At 44.5% G+C, this 19,777-nt stretch overlaps 1 protein-coding gene, 1 long non-coding RNA gene and 1 pseudogene across 3 annotated transcripts in view; all 3 read right to left on the reverse strand.

The window, feature by feature from the left end:
• Positions 1-2,126, reverse strand: part of LOC115194342 (RNA-binding protein 4B) — a 31,091-nt gene extending 28,965 nt beyond the window's left edge. The window contains exon 1 of one of the 2 annotated variants that reach the window (XR_003878342.1): positions 1,773-2,126. The gene's annotated coding sequence lies outside the window, so the exon portion shown is untranslated. The remainder of the gene's footprint in view (positions 1-1,772) is intronic. The other variant, XM_029753969.1, reaches the window with a different exon arrangement.
• On the reverse strand, positions 665-6,794 carry LOC115194341 (RNA-binding protein 4B-like; annotated as a pseudogene).
• A 12,093-nt stretch (positions 6,795-18,887) lies between these two features.
• LOC115193422 (uncharacterized) lies at positions 18,888-19,571 on the reverse strand. The gene is made up of 2 exons (XR_003878172.1): positions 19,419-19,571; positions 18,888-19,196 (listed from the first exon to the last, which is right to left on the reverse strand). It is a non-coding gene; the product is annotated as an uncharacterized LOC115193422 (long non-coding RNA).
• Between the last annotated feature and the right edge of the window lie 206 nt (positions 19,572-19,777).

Consider the following 19,777-nt stretch of genomic DNA (forward strand, 5'->3'; position numbering starts at 1 on the left):
AAAAGGATACAAAAAAAAGATACTAAGCATGGGCAAAGTATGTCAAATGGGATTTAAAGTAGGGGAGGGGGATTGGCAGAATGTTCATAAAACATGTAATCTACTGTTTCATTTGATAAATTATACTTCTGTTTAAATGATCAATTAATGTAACATTACCTCCACATATACTCATTGGACAGCATAAGACACCCAGGCTTACTTACCTCAGAACAGCAGTCTCCTACATTACACTGTGTCCACAACACCTATCCACAGATCATGGTTCTAACAACCTACAAAAAGCAGGTGCTTAGAACACCAGGGCTAATATTGTCATATAAATGCGAGAGCAAAAGCCAAAACATTAAATATATTTAAGAGAGTGACGGTGAAGATCATGGTAGGGTATCTAGTGGTTGAGAGATGGGAAGCGCCATTGAACAATTAAGGGCTTTCAGAGATCACAAGAGACTACATTTTGAACTTTGCGATGGCAAATGTATAAAGTGGGTAATTTCCCCCACCACTTTGAAAATAACTAAACACTAAAACAAATTTTCAGTAGAATGGACTGAAATAGCATAGATTAAGTTAGTGCTGATGCATATTGGCTTCCTCTGACTACCAAGAGTATTGTCATGAAGGGTCTACAATAACGAGGAAAGATGGGGAAAGTTCAAAGTGACGATATAGTTCAAATCAGTTTATTAAAACGCTCTGAAATCAAAATGTCATTTGTAAAGAAAAGAAAATCATACATAAACGCAGCTTTGGGGTATCTTGGTATAAAAATCAGCATATCATTTAACAAATTTTTTTTCTAACAAATCAAGTTTACATTGGTAGTTAAGTTAAATCACTATGCCGACAGTTGCGTCGCAAAACGTCAAGAATACCGGTAACTACCACCCACAGCTAAGACCAAACCAATTAAAGCGAAGTTACACTTAACACGTTATTGTGTGGTTTATTTCTCAAACTGTAGCTAGATACAGCTCTAAGTATCTGAAAGACATCTCCACAATCGTCGCAACATTCAGGTTTACCAAAATAACATCAATTGCTCTTTAACTATTATTCCATTCATAAATGTCACAATTTAGGTTTTCATCCATTAACATTAGACTATGAAGGAAAGAATTAGGCCTACACAGAGCCCTTAGCTGTAGGGCATCAAATCAAATAGTACCAGGTGGGAGGGGGTGACACCTAAGAAATCAAAAAAAATATAATAAATAACTGCCTTCCTCCTATGCCCCAAACTGTTAATGAATCTCAAACAAAATCAAGCAAAATAAATAAATAAATTAAAAAAGTTGAACAATTCAAGCAAGAGGACGAAACCGAAGACATAAAAGCGTATTTTTTTTTAAAGTATGGAGTGACCGCAAGCAATAGTGTCTTCCAGTAAGTCGCAGGTGAACGCAACGCAATCCGCCACAGGCATAGGGGGGTATAGCGCCACGTGCATCAGGAGACAACGACGATCTTGGTGGATAATTTAAACCTGGAAAGAGAGCACACCACACAAGTCTAAACGCATTGTACTCAAGGACGAACTCGCTCAGGTTCAGAAAAATGCCCTGCATTCTTTAAAGGCATATTACAATTTGACATTGTTCAGTTGAAGCAGATTTGGAGAGTTTATAAAGGTTAAGGAGATGGAGAAACAATGTCTTTGGACATTAAGCGTCAACGTGAGGATTATCCCCAATTCAATATATTTTTTTAAAGTGAGCTAGATATGGAGTGGACTTGCATAGTATAATACCCTGTCTCTGATATCTCACCTTGAGTCAAACACCAGTGAGCGTTCAGTAAGAGTAGCGTGCAGGAGGCAGTGGAGGGACCCTGTCAGCGTAGGGGTACGTGGTAGGTTGTACATTGCAGGCCTGGACAGAGGAGAGAGCCGGAAGCGTTCATAGGAGTAGCCGTTACCCATGCGGGGCATGGAGGGAGGAGAGGGTCTCCTGATGGGACTGCGGTCACGGGCGTAGTAGGAGGACAGAGGTGGGAGGGGGTGACGCTCATACGGGTCGAGAGAGGAGGCCGCAAGGCGCGCCCTAACCATGACAGAAGGGGGTGGTGGTATGGAGCCAACGCGCCTCTCATCTCCATAGCCTGAGAAGCCACCGTAAGGGGCAGGGCGAGCTCTGTACTTCTCATAGTAATCCACCACCACGTAGCTTTCCCTCTCGCGCTCATAGGCACACTCGGGTGGGTATGGGGCTCATCTAGGGGGAGGTGATGAAGGGAGGCCAGGGTACCCCCCTGACATGCGACCTCTGTAATGAGGGGGTTCAGGCTGCCCCCTGTCCACAGGGTAGCCATGAGGTGCTGGCCAGTTTGCACCACTATTTGGTGGGGGGCCGTAAATCCTCTTCCTCCCGTCTGGGACGTCTTTTTGATATCTGAACGTGAAGATGTCTGCCTAAAGAGGAAAACCATGATTACCAGTCAGACAGTGACACACAAAACTAAAGTCCATATTTAACATTGGGACTTCCCAACAGTTTAATAGTGAATATTAAATGAGGGTCTTTGTTTCTTACCTTGGTAGTCAGAGTTGTCTAATCCCTGTATGGCATCCTTGGCCTCATCGGAGTTGGACATGTGGACAAAAGTAACGTTTTTGACAACAGCACATTCTGTGACTGTGCCATACTCCTCAAACAAGGTGCGGAGCGCATCTTCATCGCCTTTCTCCACGTGAAGTTTCACCGGACCCTGGTTCTTTCGCCTGCTTGGCTCCACATTGATTGGCCTGCCATGAAGCTTTGAGAGGTGCAGGCTGCGGATGGCTTTGGTGGCAGACTTACGGTAATCCATGTGGACGAAGGCATAGTTTTTGAACTTTGCACATTCTGTCACTGTGCCATGTTGAGTAAACAGAGCCTCGATCTCATCCTTCTCGACCTCGTCAGGGAGGTTTCCAATAAAGATCTTCACCATATTTGTGTCAACGCAGAGCCATGTCAATATACCAGTTAGCTGCAAATTAAGTCGTAATGGTGAGAGTGGGCAGAAGTGAAAGGAAATGATTAACGTTAGACGTTACCTAAAGTTAGCAAGTTGCGGTCGTCTAACTGGCCCAACCGTTACCGAATGCTACCTAGCCAACAAACCTTGTTCAATGTCCAAGTTCAACACATTTCTAAATCCGGGTAAGCTGTTGCCTATCAAGCAAAGTAGTAAAGCCGGACGAAAATGGAGCGGTTAGCTAGTTAACGTTAGCTGGCTAGTTATGGAATATCGAAAGAAGTCAAGACTTCCCTCCATGACAGCATCCACAGCACTGGCGCTATGCGGCTAAGCTAGCTAACATTAGCTAGCCACGAGATAACTCAATAACGACAAAAATACGAATGTCAAATTCATGTAAAGCAAATTCAACTAGTTATTTTTGCATAAAACACTTCGAAATAACGAATACATTACCTTGGCAACATTCATAACAAACTCACCTTACTACTAAGATGACAACGAAACAAGATATCACCTCACGTGAGTTTTCTGACCGAATGCGACATGGCCCGCCCACTAACATGTTTGGTTGGTGAATGGCCTTGTCTGTATTCACTTGTAAACAAGTAGTTTGATTAGAGCAGTGCTTCTCAATTATTTTCTGTTACGCCCCCCCTAGGAAGAAGTAAACATTTCGCGCCCCCCCAACTCTCCGCCGCGACTGTAAATTGTATCATTTGTCTATAAAATTGTTATAAGTACACCTCTGCATAACATTGTATGCTTATTAACATTAAATAAAAATAAAAAAGAAAGAAATATAGATCAACTTACAACAAAGAATAACTTTATTAACATTGTTTTTTTTAGTTTGTAACAGAAAAGACTTCAAGTGCATCAATTTGCCTGAAATTTAAAACAAAATTAAACCCTTATTTAAACTGTAAACATTTTTTGACCATTTGATACTGAAAAATAAAATTAAATATAATCAATAAATAATAATAAATTCAAATTGATCAGCAACATTAACTCAGGAGCACAATATATGAAACATTTTGACCTATAAAACAAAAATGAATAAAACAATTTGTGCTGATTTTTTTTTTATCAAAATGAGGAAGTCAGGATTAATGGCTACAATGAGCACGTTTTGCAGAGCACAGCTTTTCCAAGCGGGGTTTGAAGCATCATACTGCAACTCTCAGCTCCTGCTCAATGTTTAGCTGGGACCTGTACTTGGTCTTCAGTGCAGCAACAGCAGAGAAGCCAGTCTCACAAAGATAAGATGTTGCAAAAGGAAGAAGAATGCCCATGGCCCTCTGCCCTAAGAGTGGATACTGCCTCTCTACACTCAGAATTCAGAATTCACTCAGTGTCTGTGATGTGAACCTCAGTCTCAATGTGGAGTCAGACGTCATATCAATGAACTGGTCCTCCTCTGCAGAGCTGAAACCAGTTGGAGCTGGTGCATTGAAAGGATCTCTCACCCAGTCATATTGGGAACTGTTTTCAGGGAAGTACTTTTTAAAGAATCCCATCAGTGATGAAATATGCTCCTTAATATATGGAATCACTGAGGTGGCATCATAGTCAGTAGTGTCAACAAATTCATGCAGGTTCTGGAATGAATCAGTATTTCCTTCATCAAGTCGCCTGCCCCACATTGCAAGCTTTCGAGTGAAAGAGCTGATCTTGTCTGTGACCTGAGGGAGGTGTTTATCTTTCCCTTGAAGCTGTAGATTTAGTTAATTTAGCTTTCCAAATATGTCACTCAGGTAGGCCAGTTTTGCCAGGAAGTTCTCATCACTAAATTTTTCTGTGATGTCATACTTGTGCTCCTGCTCCAATAACATTCTTATCTGCTCTCTGAGCTCAAAAACTCGGGACAAGACTTTTCCTCGTGACAGCCACCTTGCTTCACTGTGAAACAGCACAGCTTGATGTTCAGCTCCCATCTCCTCACAAATAGCAGAGAAGACTCTTGTTTTTAGTGGTCTGGTCTTTATAAAATTGACTACACCTACAATGTCAGTCATAACCTCACTTAATTCAGACAGTACTTCTGTGTATAACACAGTGTGTCCACTCAGCATTAGGTGAGGCCTTCTTGATGAGTGCCCAAAGTCCTTTTCTCATCCCTGCCATGGTCTGTGCACCATCACTGCAAACACCAATGCAGTTCTCCCACTTTAGCCAATTCTCAGTCAGGAAGCAGTCATGTCAAAACGTACATAAGCGATAAACAAACAGTCTTTGTTGCTGTCAGTTGCTTCATCGAACTGTAAGGCAAAACGTTTGTCTTTGAGTTTATCTACCAGCTGTTCTTTAATATCGTTAGCAATGTCATTTATACGTCTGGCGACAGTGTCATTGGACAGAGGGATAGTTTTTATTTTTGCAGCACTTGCGTCATCCAGCATGACAGAGACCATGTCTAATGCTGCAGGCAGTATCAGCTCCTCTGCTATGGAGTGGGGTTTTTTGCACTGAGCAATTTGGTACGCCACCTTATATGATGCTAACAGTGCTCGCTGGTTTACTGAAGTAGCATTTACAAAGCGGGACGATTGTTGACAATATTCGGCACGTTTTCGCTGAAAAAACTCAAGCGGCTTATCAGCGTGATTGGGGTGTAATGTCTTTAAGTGACGCCTTAATTTATTTGGCTTCACGCTGTCTGCTGCCAACATTTTTAGACACAGTAAACATACCGGTCTTTCCTCGTCTCCCACCGTAGTCACAGTGAAGCCAAGCGCTACATACGCTACGTCATATATCCTCGTCTTAGCTTTCGGGAGACTTACGTTTGTCTCATTATCGCCGTCTCTCTCCGCCTTTCTTTTCATCCCTGTTAAATATTTTTCCATGGTGTCTCTTAAGGGTTTGTTATCTGCACTTCATATCTCCTGCTCTGTGCTGTGTGCTCTTGTTCGGTTAAAAAAAAAACTACTACGCGGCAAAAAAAAGCGTGTTCCCCGGGGTCACGCGCCCCCCCTGGCATCGCTCCGAGCCCCCCCAGGGGGGCGCGCCCCACTATTTGAGAAGGACTGGATTAGAGAAACTGGTAAAACGAATTTAATTGAACAAAATCACAACAAACTGGTTTTCAAATAAATCTTCAGGAAGCCAGGACTGTGTAAACACAGACAGACCAATTCTGGTCTTTTTTACACTAATTGGTCTTTTGACCAGTCACATCAGATATTTTCACATCAGCTCTTTTTCTCAGAGCTGATCTGATTGGTCAACAGACCTATTAGCGAAAAAAATATCAGAATTGGGCCACCAGTGTTAACCTAAATCACTGAATTGTGCTCTTCTTTTTTAACTCATTTTTCTGCTCAGTGCTAACCAATGTAAGTGCTCACACATCTCGGTATACGTACACACAAATAATTAATTTTCAGACAATTGAAGTTAAAAGATTGTATTATTTACACTCATATTATTTAAAGCATAGGCAATCAAAAGCGATGGCAAATTGTGTAGAATTGCAGGAAATTAGCTTTAATGGTAAACTTTAGGCACGAAAAACAGTCCAACTCCTCTTTCAAACATTTCAGGCAGAAATGGGGTTTACCTTTTTGCAGCTAGTCAGTAACTTCTCCAGTATGTGTTGACATAATTTCATAGGATTTGTTTTTGGACGGAAGCTGTAGAGATCAGTAAGAAATATCTTATTCATCCCCAAAAATGTTAAGCATTAAATGACCTGGGCCCAGTTTCCCAAAAGCACCTTAAGGCTTAGTTCATAGAGACTTGGAGCCTTCGTATGAGCATCATTAAATCTCTGAGCCGTTTCCCAAAATCATCATTATTAATGTTGCACTTGAAAACGCTCGTAATCTAACGCCTGCCTCAGACCACTTATAGAACATCTAAGTGCATCGTTGTGTTTTTTGCCCTCCTGTGTCACTTTAAACACAGAAGATCTCCGCTAAACATAGAATCACATGATTTATCCATCTCTCTGACCACAGATAACTTCAGAACAAAGGTTACTACAACAAATACAGTTGCCAATGTATTTGCAATTAATACAAACAAGCTAGGTATAAAAAGATGCTTCAAATGAAGAGCGAGATAACAGCATGAAAATATAAATACAGTAGGCTATAGGCCTATTTCAATATTGAAATAAATGTCATGTTCAATCAATTTAGTTATTTAGTTTGTTGTAGGCTACTGTCTGTAATTTGTCTCAATATAGTTAATAAATGTTTAGCCTTACGTACGCAACGATGTGCCAAATCCATGATTTTGTGCATTTTTATTGGGTAAGTGTTAAAATACGCCACCTCAATATTTGTAGCCGTCGGTGGTAATATCGCTCAAGGAGCTGATCCGTCGTCAGTATTGTGAAATTATTATGCTAAATTTAAGATTTGAATTGAGAAAGCTCATCCGAGAGCAGCACTGCCTTTTTTTCAATCCAATCAGTACTACTGACACATGCTTCAAATCAAATCAATGCAAATAGTCTGGGTAGCCATTTGATTAGCTGTTTAGCAGTCTTATGGCTTTGGGGTAGAAGCTGTTAAGAAGCCTTTTGTCCCTAGACTTGGCGCTCCAGTACTTCTTGCTGTGCGGTAGCAGAAAGAACAGTCTATGACTAGGGTGGGTGGAGTCTTTGGCAATTTTTAGGGACTTCCTCTGACACCGCCTGGTATAGAGGTCCTGGATGGCCCAAATCTTGGCCCCCTCTGCGGTTGGAGGCTGAGCAGTTGTCATACCAGGCGATGATGCAACCAGTCAGGATGCTCTCGATGGTGCAGCTGTATAGCTTTTTGAGGATCTGAGGACCCATGCCAAATCTTTTCAGTCTACTGAGGGAGAACAGGCATTGTCTTGCCCTCTTCACAACTGTGTTGGTGTGTTTGGACCATAATAGTTTGTTGGTGATGTGGACATCAAGGAACTTGAAGCTTTCAACCTGCTCCACTACAGCCCCGTTGATGAGAATGAGGGAATGTTCGGCCCTCCTTTTCCTGTAGTCCACGATCATCTCCATTGTCTTGATCACGTTGAGGGAGAGTTTGTTGTTCTGGCACCACACTGCCAGGTCTCTGACCTCCTTATAGGTTGTCTCATCATTGTCGGTGATCCGGCTTACCACCGTTGTGTCTTTGGCAAACTTAATGATAGTGTTGGAGTCGTGCTTGGCCATGCAGTCATGGGTGAATAGGGAGTTCAGGAGGGGATTAAACACGCACCTGTGCTGAGGATCAGCGTGGCAGATGTGTTGTTGCCTATCCTTGCCACCTGGGGGCGGCCAGTCAGGAAGTACAAGATCCAGTTACAGAGGGAGGTGGTTAGTCCCAGGGTCCTAACTTAGTAATGAGCTTTGAGGGCACTATGGAGTTGAACACTGAGCTGCATTCTCACATAGGTGTTATTTTTGTCCAAGTGGAAAGGGCAGTGTGGAGTGCAATAGAGATTGTGTCATCTGTGGATCTGTTGGGGTGGTATGTGAATTGGAGTGGGTCTAGGGTTTCTGGGATGATGGTGTGGATGTGAGCCATGACCAGCCTTTCAAAGCATTTCATGGCTACAGACGTGAGTGCTACGGATCGGTAGTCATTTAGTCAGGTTACCTTGGTGTTCTTGGGCACAGGGACTATGCTGTCCTACCAAGAAAAAAGGCAGTAACTGCTCATAGCGTGGAACTGAGAAAAAATGCTTTTATTTACCTTGGTTTCACAGTAACTTTATGCAGTTACTGCTAACATGACCCCCATTTTCTCCAAAACACAAAACAATAGAGGCAGGATCCTTGTCCACATGATTAAGCATGTATTTAATGTAGCAAAAATGACATTAACTCATTTTCGACCAAATGAGCAGTTACTGCCTTTTTGCTTGGTAGGGAAGTATGGTGGTCTGCTTGAAACATGTAGGTATTACAGACTCGGTCAGTGACAGGTTAAAAATGTCAGTGAAGGCCTCCCGATTGGTTCAGCAGTCACTGAACCAATTGGTTCAGTGTCACTACAGACCCGGGTTCGATCTCAGGCTGTGTCACAACCGGCCGTGACCGGGAGTCCCATAAGGCGGCGCAAGCTGACTGCGGTCGTCAGTTGAACGGTGTTTCCTCCAACACATTGGTGCAGCTAGCTTCCGGGTTAAGTGGGCGGTTGTTAAGGAGCGTGGTTTGGCGGGTCATGTTTCAGAGGACGTAGGACTCGACCTTCGCCTCTCCTGAGCCTGTTGGGAAGTTGTAGTGATGAGACAAGATCGTAGTTGGTTCGCTATTGGATATCACGAAATTGGGGAGAAAAGGTGGTAAAACACTATCAAAAAATGTACATTTTTTAGAGCATCTTGCATCACCGCTTGGTACAGTAACTGCACCGCCCGCAACCGCTGGGCTCTCCAGAGGATGGTGAGGTCTGCCCAACGCATCACCGGGGGCACACTGCCTGTCCTCCGGGACACCTACAGCACCAGATGTCACAGGAAGGCCAAAAAGATCATCAAGGACATCAACCACCCAATCCACGGCCTGTACACCCAGCTACCATCCAGTGGGCGTGGTCAGTACAGGTGCATCAAAGCTGGGACCGAGAGACTGAAAAACAGCTTGTCTCAAGGCCATCAGACTGTTAAATAGCCATCACTAGCTGGCTACCACCACCTTAGAGGCTGCTGCCCTATATATATATATATATAGACATGGAATCACTGGTCACTTTAATAATGTTTACATACTGTTTTACTCCTTTCATATGTATATACTGTGGCAGACGGCAGGGAGAGGTGAGGGGAGTGGTGATTGAAGGAAGATATCTTGCAGCCCGCTGGCTCCACCCCTGAGCCTTATATGGATCGATAAGCCATTGAGTGCTTGGGGATAAAAGAGGAAGCGGGCTACACAAAGAGGGAAACGCGTGTTATGGAGAGTGTGAGAAGCAGGAAAATTATCTGTATGATTACTCATTGTGAACTGGTTGCTGGATTCCCCGTTTTCCCACCGTATGCAAATATTCCTAATAAATTCCCCGTTTGCATTCTCGTTGTGCTCCTTCTGCGTGTTTTGTTATTGAACTTGGTGACGTGGAAACCCCACACCCTTGAGCCTGCTACAATACTGTATTCTATTCTACTGTATTTTAGTCAATGGCACTGTGACATTGCTCATCCTAATATTTATATATTTCTTAATTCCATTCTTTTACTTTTAAATGTGTGTATTGTTTTGAATTGTTAGATACTACTGCACTGTTGGAGCTAGGACCACAAGCATTTCGTTACACCAGCAATAACATCTGCTAAATATGTGTATGTGACCAATACATTTTTATTTGATTAGCTAGCTAATAAGCCTGAACTAGGAAGCTAACAAGCTTGTGTGTGCAAAGCGGCAATATAATTAAAAACACGTCTTACCTTTTTGTAGTTAATAAATTCAACGTAATAACTAGGTCTATAGTATCCTTAACTATCATTGAAAAGGTTAATCCATTCTTCTCTAGCTAATTAAAAATCTTTCTCCCCATCTTCTCACGCTTTGGGCTCCTGAGTGGCGCAGTGGTCTAAGGCACCACATCGCAGTGCTGGAGACGTCATTACAGACCCTGGTTCGATACCGGGCTGTGTCACAACCGGCCGTGATCGGGAGTCACATAGCGCAGTGCACAATTGGTCCAACGTCGTCCGGGTAGGACGTCATTGTAAATAAGAACAAATTCTTAACTGACTTGCCTAGTTAAATAAAGGTGAAACGTAGAAAGAATTCTAACGGCAGCACAGTAGCCTATCTTCCGGAAGGGGGAGGGGCAGGTAGCCTAAACATGTACACACACAATGGTAAAGATTTTCAGCTTGCAGGCAGACTCTAGTTAACATTAAAGGAACGCAGACCATGGGGGATAGAAAGACGCCGGATTGGCGCACATTCAAGAAATCTGATTTAACAAAGTGGATATTTGTCAAATCCATCGTATGTGATGAATTGTAACAGGCCCACAACGTGGTTACTAAAATCAGATTAAAATATCTTTGGCTGTTTTCGCTGCATAACATTCACAAGTAGTCCCTTTTTTAGGTTTAGAAGAAGTGACTGCTTGTTCCTATAAGCTGGTAGCATAGCTAGCATAGAGAAATTGGTGGTGATAGTCGTTTTTTAACTCTGATGCAGTTGATTGGTGATGACATGAACATGTATTGGAGCTGAAATCCATACAAGCATTAAACTCAGTTTTTCACAATTCCTGACATTTAATCCTAGTAACAATTCCGTGTTTTAGGTCAGTTAGGATCACCACTTTATTTTAAGAATGTGAAATGTTAGAATAATAGTAGAGAGAATTATTTCTTTCATCACATTCCCAGTGGGTCAGAAGTTTACATACACTCAATTAGTATTTGGTAGCATTGCCTTTAAATTGTTTAACTTGGGTCAAACGTTTCGGGTAGGCTTTCACAAGCTTCGCACAATAAGTTGGGTGAATTTTGGCCCATTAATCCTGACAGAGCTGATGTAACTGAGTCAGGTTTGTAGGCCTCCTTGCTCACACACACTTTTTCAGTTCTGCCCACATATTTTCAATAGGATTGAGGTCAGGGCTTTGTGATGGCCACTCCAATACCTTGACTTTGTTGTCCTTAAGCCATTTTGCCACAACTTTGGAAGTATGCTTGGGGTCAGTTACCATTTGGAAGACCCATTTGCGACCAAGCTTTAACTTCCTGACTGATGTCTTGAGATGTTGCTTCAATATATCCACATAATTCTCCTCCCTCATGATGCCATCTATTTTGTGAAGTGCACAAGTCCCTCCTGCAGCAAAGCACCCCCACAACACGATGCTGCCACCCCTGTGCTTCACGGTTGGGATGGTGTTCTTCGGCTTGCAAGCCTCCCCGTTTTTCCTCCAAACATAATGATGGACATTATGGCCAAACAGTTCTATTTTTGTTTCATCAGACCAGAGGACATTTCTCCAAAAAGTACGATCTTTGTCCCCATGTGCAGTTGCAAACCGTAGTCTGTTTTTTATATGGCGGTTTTGGAGCAGTGGCGTCTTCCTTGCTGAGCAGCCTTTCAGGTTATGTCGATATAGGACTCGTTTTACTGTGGATATAGATACTTTTGTACCGGTTTCCTCCAGCATCTTCACAAGGTCTTTTGCTGTTGTTCTGGGATTGATTTGCAGTTTTTGCACCAAAGTATGTTCATATCTAGGAGACAGAATGCGTCTCCTTCCAGAGTGGTATGACGGCTGCGTGGTCTCATGGTGTTTATACTTGCGTACTATTGTTTGTACAGATGAACGTGGTACCTTAAGGCATTTGGAAATTGCTCCCAAGGATGAACCAGACTTGTGGAGGTCTACAATTTTTTTTCTGAGGTCTTGGCTGATTTCTTTTGATTTTCCCATTATGTCAAACAGGCACTGAGTTTGAAGGTAGGCCTTGAAATACATCCACAAGTACACCTCCAATTGACTCAAATGCTGTCAATTAGCCTATCAGAAGCTTCTAAAGCCAAGACATCATTTTCTGGAATTTTCCAAGCTGTTTAAAGGCACAGTCTTCTTAATGCATGTAAACTTCTGACCCATTGAAATTGTGATACAGTGATTTATAAGTGAAATAATCTGTCTGTAAACAATTGTTGGAAAAATTACTTGTGTCATGCACAAAGTAGATGTCCTAACCGACCAAAACTATAGTTTGTTAACAAGAAATTTGTGGAGGGGTTGAAAAACGAGTTTTAATGACTCCCCATTTTGCTGGGGGGCAAGCGGCATCTTTACCCCACATGATTCCATGGCATGTCCATTCTTTGGGTCGAGTTCCATTGACCTCTTTACTACATCTATGGCACGGGTGTACCCCAACAGAATGGTGTGGACGTATTCACCTTATTAACTCAGAAACAAAACAGTGTCCGAATATTCTGCTTTGTGCAGGACTTCTATTGTGGCGTTCTTGCCATTTTGCGAACATTAGCTAGCTAGCTCAAAACGTTGTGGGATCATACGTGTAGCGAAGACACTGAGTTGAGAAGCAGGTGCAGGGGAAATGTTTAATAAAACAACAAACATGGACCGAGACAACATAACAGTAGCATCTTTGCATTAACACAGGATCAATACTGACTGGGGAAGGAACCTAAGAGAGTGGCAGATATAGGAGAGGTAATAAGTGAGGTAATGGAGAAGAGGTGTGCCTCATGATGACGTGCAGGTGTGCGTAATGATTGATGCCAGGTGTGCGTAATGATGGATCCCAGGACCGGTGGTTCATATAATGGTGACGTCGAACGCCTGAGGGGAGGAGCGGGAGTAGACGTGACAGTACCCCCCCCCCCCCCCCCTCTGACACACGGCTCCAGCCGCAGGACGGCGCTGATGACCCAGAGGACAAGGAGTAGGCCGGTCGGTGAGGTGGAAATCACGTATGATGTTGGGATCCAGAATGTCCTCCACTGGAACCCAACACCACTCCTCTGGGCCATACCCCTCCCAGTCCACCAGGTACTGGAGCCGGGAGTCCAGTAGGGATCTGACGGCATAGGCCGGACTCCCCTTGATGTCTAGGGGAGGTGGAGCGGTGTCGTGGGGGACAGTATCAGCTAGGGGACCAGGAACCACTGGCCTAAGAAGGGAGACATGAAAAGATGAGATACGGTAGTCACTGGAAAGCTGACGAGGCCTTCTGTAACCTGTAACGTCACCTCATTGACCCTCCGGAGAACCTTGAATGGCCCCACAAACCGGGGGCTGAGTTTCTTGCAGGGCAAGCGGAGTAGGAGGTTTCTGGTAGAAAACCAGACACGATCCCCAGGCTGGAACACAAGGGTCACACTGCGGTGGCGGTGTGCCTGCTCCTCTTGACGATGGACGGCACGCTGCAGTCTTATGTGAGGCCGGTACCCAGAGGTGAGGCTGACCGTGACCCCGAGCTGCTCCATAAAGTCTCTCCATACCTGTGATGTGAATTGTGGGCCAATGTCCTCCATAATGCCAGAAGACCTGCTGGAATAGTGCCTCAGCGACCTGGAGAGCAGTAGGGAGAACAGAAAGATGGATTACACAACAGGATTTTGAAAATCTATCCACAACCACCAAAATGGTGGTAAAACCGTCAGAGGAGGGGAGATCAGTAACAAAGTCAATGGATGGATAGATGGGATCTGGGACACTGAGGCACAGGAAGGGGAAGGAGTTTCCTGCTGGAACATTCCGGGGGGGAGGGGGGGGTGGTTGGTTTGGGCACGTACGGAACAGGAGTTGATGTAGCGAGTGACATCCTGTGCCAAGGTGGGCCACCAGTATTTCTCAGAGATGGATTGGGAAGTGCAACAAATACCTGGATGTCCAGCGATGACAGATGTGTGTGCCCAGGTCAGTAGCCGGTTCCTTATCCCCATAGGAATGTAGATGCGCTCAGGAGGACAGTTAGTGGGTGTGGGCTCCCTCTCCAGAGCCTGGCGGATGTCCACATCTAAGTCTCAGACCACAGGGGCTAGAACTCGGGAGGAAGGGATTATAGGTGCATTCTGGACAGGACCCTCTCCCGAATCAGAAATGGGACAGGGTATCGGCCTTGGTGTTCTTTTAACCTGGGCAATAGGTCAGCGTGAAGTCAAACCTTGTGCAGAAAAGGGCCCAACTTGCTTGGTGTGGATTCAGCCTCCTCGCTGTCTGTATGTACTCTAGGTTCTGATGGTCGGTGAGGATGAATAATGGTTCCTTGGCGCCCTCCAGCCAGTGTCTCCATTCCTCTAATGCCAACTTCACCACCAGGAGCTCACGATCACCGACGCCGTAATTCCTCTCTGCAGGGGACAGTTCCTTAGAGTAATATGCACAAGGGTACAATTTCTGTGGATTACCATGTCGTTGAGACAGAATTGCCCCCATGCCCACCTCTGAAGCGTCCACCTCCACCACAAAGGATATCATGGGATCTGGGTGTTTGAGCAAAGGGGCAGGGGTGAAACATCCCTTCAGTAGACAGAAGGCCTCGTCGGCTGCTGGGCTCCACACCACCCTTAAGGAGAGAGGTGAGAATAGCGGCGACGGAGCTGAAGTTCCTGGTGAAACGGCGGTAGAAGTTGGAAAACCACAAAAACCGTTGTAACCCCTTTATGGTGGTTGGGACTGGCCATGACCTGACCGCATCTACCTTCTTGTCGTTATTCCTCACTCCCTGCGGGCTGATTTGTTAGCCTAAGAAGGAGACAGCCCTCTGATGAAATTGGCACTTCTCAGCCTTGAAGAACAGGTGGTGAGCCAGGAGGCGTTCCAGGACTGCCCGAACGTGAGTGATGTGATCCTCCAGGGTAGCTGAGTAGACCAGGATGTCATCGATATACACAACCACCTTGCGTCCGAGCATGTCCCTGAACACCTCGCTAACAAATGCTTGGAACACTGAAGGAGCATTGGCTAAGCCAAATGGCATCACCGGGTACTCGTAGTGACCAGACATTGTGCTAAACGCAGTCTTCCACTCATCCCCCTTCTGGATGCAGATCAGACTGTAAGCACTCCGCAGGTCCAGTTTGGTAAAGAACCGGGCCCCACGGAGCTGTTCGTTGGCTGCCGGCACCAACAGGAGAGGGTACCGATACTTCGTGGTGATTTCATTGAGTCCTCTATAATCAATGCATGGACTTAACCCGTCATCCTTCTTGGCCACGAAGAACGTAGGAGATGTGGACGTGCAGATGAAACCCTGTTGGAGCGCCTCTTGGATGTAATCCTCCATGGCCTGGGTCTCAGCCACAGACAGAGGGTAGATACGTCTGGGTGGAGGCGCTGAACCTGCAAGCAGGTCGATGGCACAGTCCCAGAGGCGATGAGGAGGAAGACAGGTGGCACGGGTCTTGGAGAATACCTCCCGAATGTTGGGCTGAAGGGAAACCACAGGACTCTCAACCGACGTGGAACCACAGGGGATGGGGAGGCAGGTCCTCCGATATTCGGGTGACCAGTCTGATTCTCATCCTTGACCATGAGATGGTGGGGTTATGGCGTTGAAGCCAAGGGAGGCCGAGGATGATCTTGTGAACTAGTAATGAAGAAGGGGATGTTATCCTGATGAATGGACTCCACGGTGAGGGTGAGTTGTTGGGTGTGTAATGGTAATGGTTCCGGATACTAGTGGCCAACTATCGAGAGCTTGAACCGGGAAAGGAGAGGAGAGCAGGTATGTGATGATGTTAAGAGAGGAGGCAAGGGTCTGGTCAATAAAGTTCCCGCGGCACCGGAATCCACTGTAGACACAGTACACTGTAGACACAGTACATGAGGGACAGTCAACTAGTGTGATGGACACCAAAAAGAGTTTAGCATAGAGTGATAAAGATGGAATACTCACTCCTGTCTCAGGAGGTGGAAGATCACATGACCATCCCTCTGCTCTTTTGGATCCCGGATTAGGAAGTGCCGGACACCGCTGGAGCCCTCCTTGACCACAATACAGACAGAGCCCCAGCTGTCTCCGTCTGCGTCGCTCTGTCGCGGGGAGGCATGTGACCCCTACCTCCATGGGTTCAGGCTTTGATACAGAGTGGTCACCGAGGAAGGGAGATACATTTCTCAGCAGAGAAATAACCGTGGCAACCTTGGACCTCTTGGTGGTGGGAGCTCTCCTCTGGCGTGTAAAGTAGAGGGAGCACTGAAGTTGGAAGCCACGTCATTTAGATGGGGTGCTGTCATATTTATCTGGGAGGGACAAACGGGCACCGCTGACCTGAGCGGGTTGCTGAATGGGCTGTTGTGCTGGGTCGACTGTTTGTAGAGTATCCACTGCTAGTTGAGGATAATCATGGCATGGGGTAGACATTGTCAGACAGAAGTTGTTGGATAACTAACAATGTAAGGTCTAACTAGCTAGGCTAGTTAGCTAGCAACAATGTATCCGATAGGCTGCCTTCAAGCTAGCTAGCTAAGTGAATAAGCTAGGAAACAGTTAGCTAGCTACAGTATGTTAGGACTTAGGAGTGGCTACCAACTAGTAACATAGTTAGCTAAGCTAGCTAACTTCTGCCTGATTCAGGACACCCATCTGTGTCGATAGCTAGGGAGTAGGAGTTAGCTAACAGCTACCTGTATGTATTGATGTCCTGATGAGATATCACTTTCTGGTCGGTACTGGAGCAGCCATTTCTCAGGGAAAGGATGTTCTTCAGTCGGCCTCTTGTCTACAAAATGATAGGAACACACATAGGGTCGGTTAAGTGGTTTCTTCAAGTTCAATGCTTTGAGCCAAAGCGACTCCTCGTCCTTAGGTGGGTGCAAATCAAAAGGCGCCTCACAACTGCACTCGCTCCTCAAAAAAGTTTGGTGGTAAAAACACTCCTGCTCCATGAACAGCTTCTGTTTCTGCAAGTTATTGTGGCATCCCCTTACCGAACATAAAATGCCTGTTTTGCATAAATCCACGTTTGGAAAGTTGTGAAAAGCGATACCGAGTTAGTTAGCTAGCTAGCTAACTACCTGCGAACTATTGGCTGGAAGTGCTTAACCGGGAGTCCCCCACAAAAAAAAACTAAACAGACTCTGTCCATATTTCCGTTGAAAATGAGGTGAATAGCGGTCATTCAAAATATTAATGCAAGTAGACCGCTGATTGGCCACCTCATCATCCTCTATGAGGAAATAGCAAGCATTGAAATGTTCTCGTCGGGTGGGTTGCACCAACATTGATGAACTCAAACTGGGTTAAATCAATGTTTATCTATTAATCTTGTTGCACCCAACTTTAAAACTAGTTCTAAATTAGTCCTAGTTAAATTAAATCCTTCCTCTAATATAAGTTTAGTTTTCACTTTAAACCTAGATTAATTTTAAGCCTGTTGCTGAATAAAAAAAAGAATATACATTTAGATTGAAGATTCATTCTAAACTGCCACTTGGGTTGGTTTACCTGATAAAATGGCAGCATATATACTGTGGAAAGACCAAAACAACACAGAGTTCATCACAGAATAATTAGAGCCAGGTTAAATCCTGTTGAATTTTATGATAATGATGAGGCCCTACGTTTCTACGCAACTGGATGTTTCCTGATGGTGGATGGGGACCTTTTTGGACTCTACAAGTCAACCGTCTGCAGGATTGTAGTCAGTGTCCAGTGCTATTGCCAGTCTGAAAAATCAGTACCTAAGGTTTAATCCTACAGAGGAAACAGCAGCTGGATTGTACAGAAGCGCTAAATTCCCAGGTGTACTAGGGGCAATACTGTACACACATTCCTATTCCCAACCCTGGTGGTGAGAATGGAGAACTATTCCGTAATCGGAAAGGTTACTGCTCCATCAACTTGCAGGCTGTCTGTGATGACAAAGGTCAGCTCACCAGCATCGTAGCTAGATGGCCAGGATCCACCAATGACAGCAGAATCTTTGACAATAGTCATCTGTGTGCAATGCTGGAAAGGGGGGCATATGAAGGCCACCTACTAGGTGACAATGGATATGCCTGTCTTGGGTACCTTAGCACTCCCCTTTTAAACCCACAGACACCTGAAGAAAGAGAATACAACACCTCTCATATCCTGGCAAGATGTATAATAGAGAGTTATGAGTGTGGGAAAAAAAGATTACTGTGCCTACAGGAGTGGCTCCATACGAAGATGGACACTACACTGACAATCATTATTGCAGTGGCAGTTCTGTATAAAACTTTGGCAGGAGACTGAGGAGGACCTACCTGAGAATGAAGATGGCCAGGTGCAACATGCTGCCAATGTAAATGGGAATGCTGTGAGGTGAACCTTGATTGAGAACCATTTTGCAGCATAAGGTGTGTATTGGTAACATGTAAAAAGCAATATTATATTTTGATAGACATGTACAATTCCTAATTAGGCTATCTGTATTAAAATGTATTATTAAGACTTATTCTCAATACCATACAGGGTGGACATGGAAGCTCTAGAACACAAGAGTGGGGACAAGACTGGAGGCCACCAAATTGCTTGGGAAATTATTGTTTTAATACATATTTGTCTTAATAAATAATTTTTTTAATAAATAAAAAGATCAGCATTTTTTTACACAGTGGGCATCTGTTTCCCTGAAGGAGTTTGTTTCTGAATTCTCAGTAGCTCTTTTTGTAAATTCAGGACCTCAATCTCCAGTATATTTCTCACTCTCTCCAGCTCCAAAACATCAAAATTAGCTTGGTTCATGTGTGTTCTGGGGCGTTTGCTTGGCATGTCTGGTGTTTTTGCTCCTGGTGCAAGATCCAGGCACTGCTGTTTCACCATGGCACAGGCTGTCAGCTCAACTAAAGGAAAGGAAATGAACAAATTATTAGTAAACTTTTTACGTGCCCATTTTGTACAACAATTGAATTGGGGCGTATGATATGCCCAGCCTTGGTACGAATGATGATGTTATGCAACATGCTGTAACGCGACTGACAATGGTAACATTGTAGTGAAGTAGTGTTAACGTTAGTTTTAATGTGCATTATAGTCATTGATATTTACTAGTTATTTATGCTTACTAAATATTGGTTGGTCGAGTTGTTCGTCGTCATCGTAGGGGTTAAGGAGAGGGGCAAACTGCTGGGGAATCATCTCGCATATCTTCTCGGAGGATCAATTCCCTTGGACGGAGGCCCCCCTCCGGACTGAAATAGCCCCCGCCTCTCCTCTGCCGTCTTTTACGTTGAAGTTTTTCCAGTACGCCTTCATCCGATTGGGTCCCTCTTCATTTTAATCCGTGTCGAAACATTAAATCGGTCACAAAAAAATGGCTAAGGTGTCTTCTTTGACAGTCGTGTTGTCTGTCTTTTTATCCTCCACTCCAGTACGTTACTAAATTCCTCCATCAGCTCCGACAATATATTTTTTTCAGAAGAGG

This window comes from Salmo trutta, chromosome 5 (genome assembly GCF_901001165.1).
Source record: "Salmo trutta chromosome 5, fSalTru1.1, whole genome shotgun sequence".
NCBI classification, from domain to species: domain Eukaryota; kingdom Metazoa; phylum Chordata; class Actinopteri; order Salmoniformes; family Salmonidae; genus Salmo; species Salmo trutta.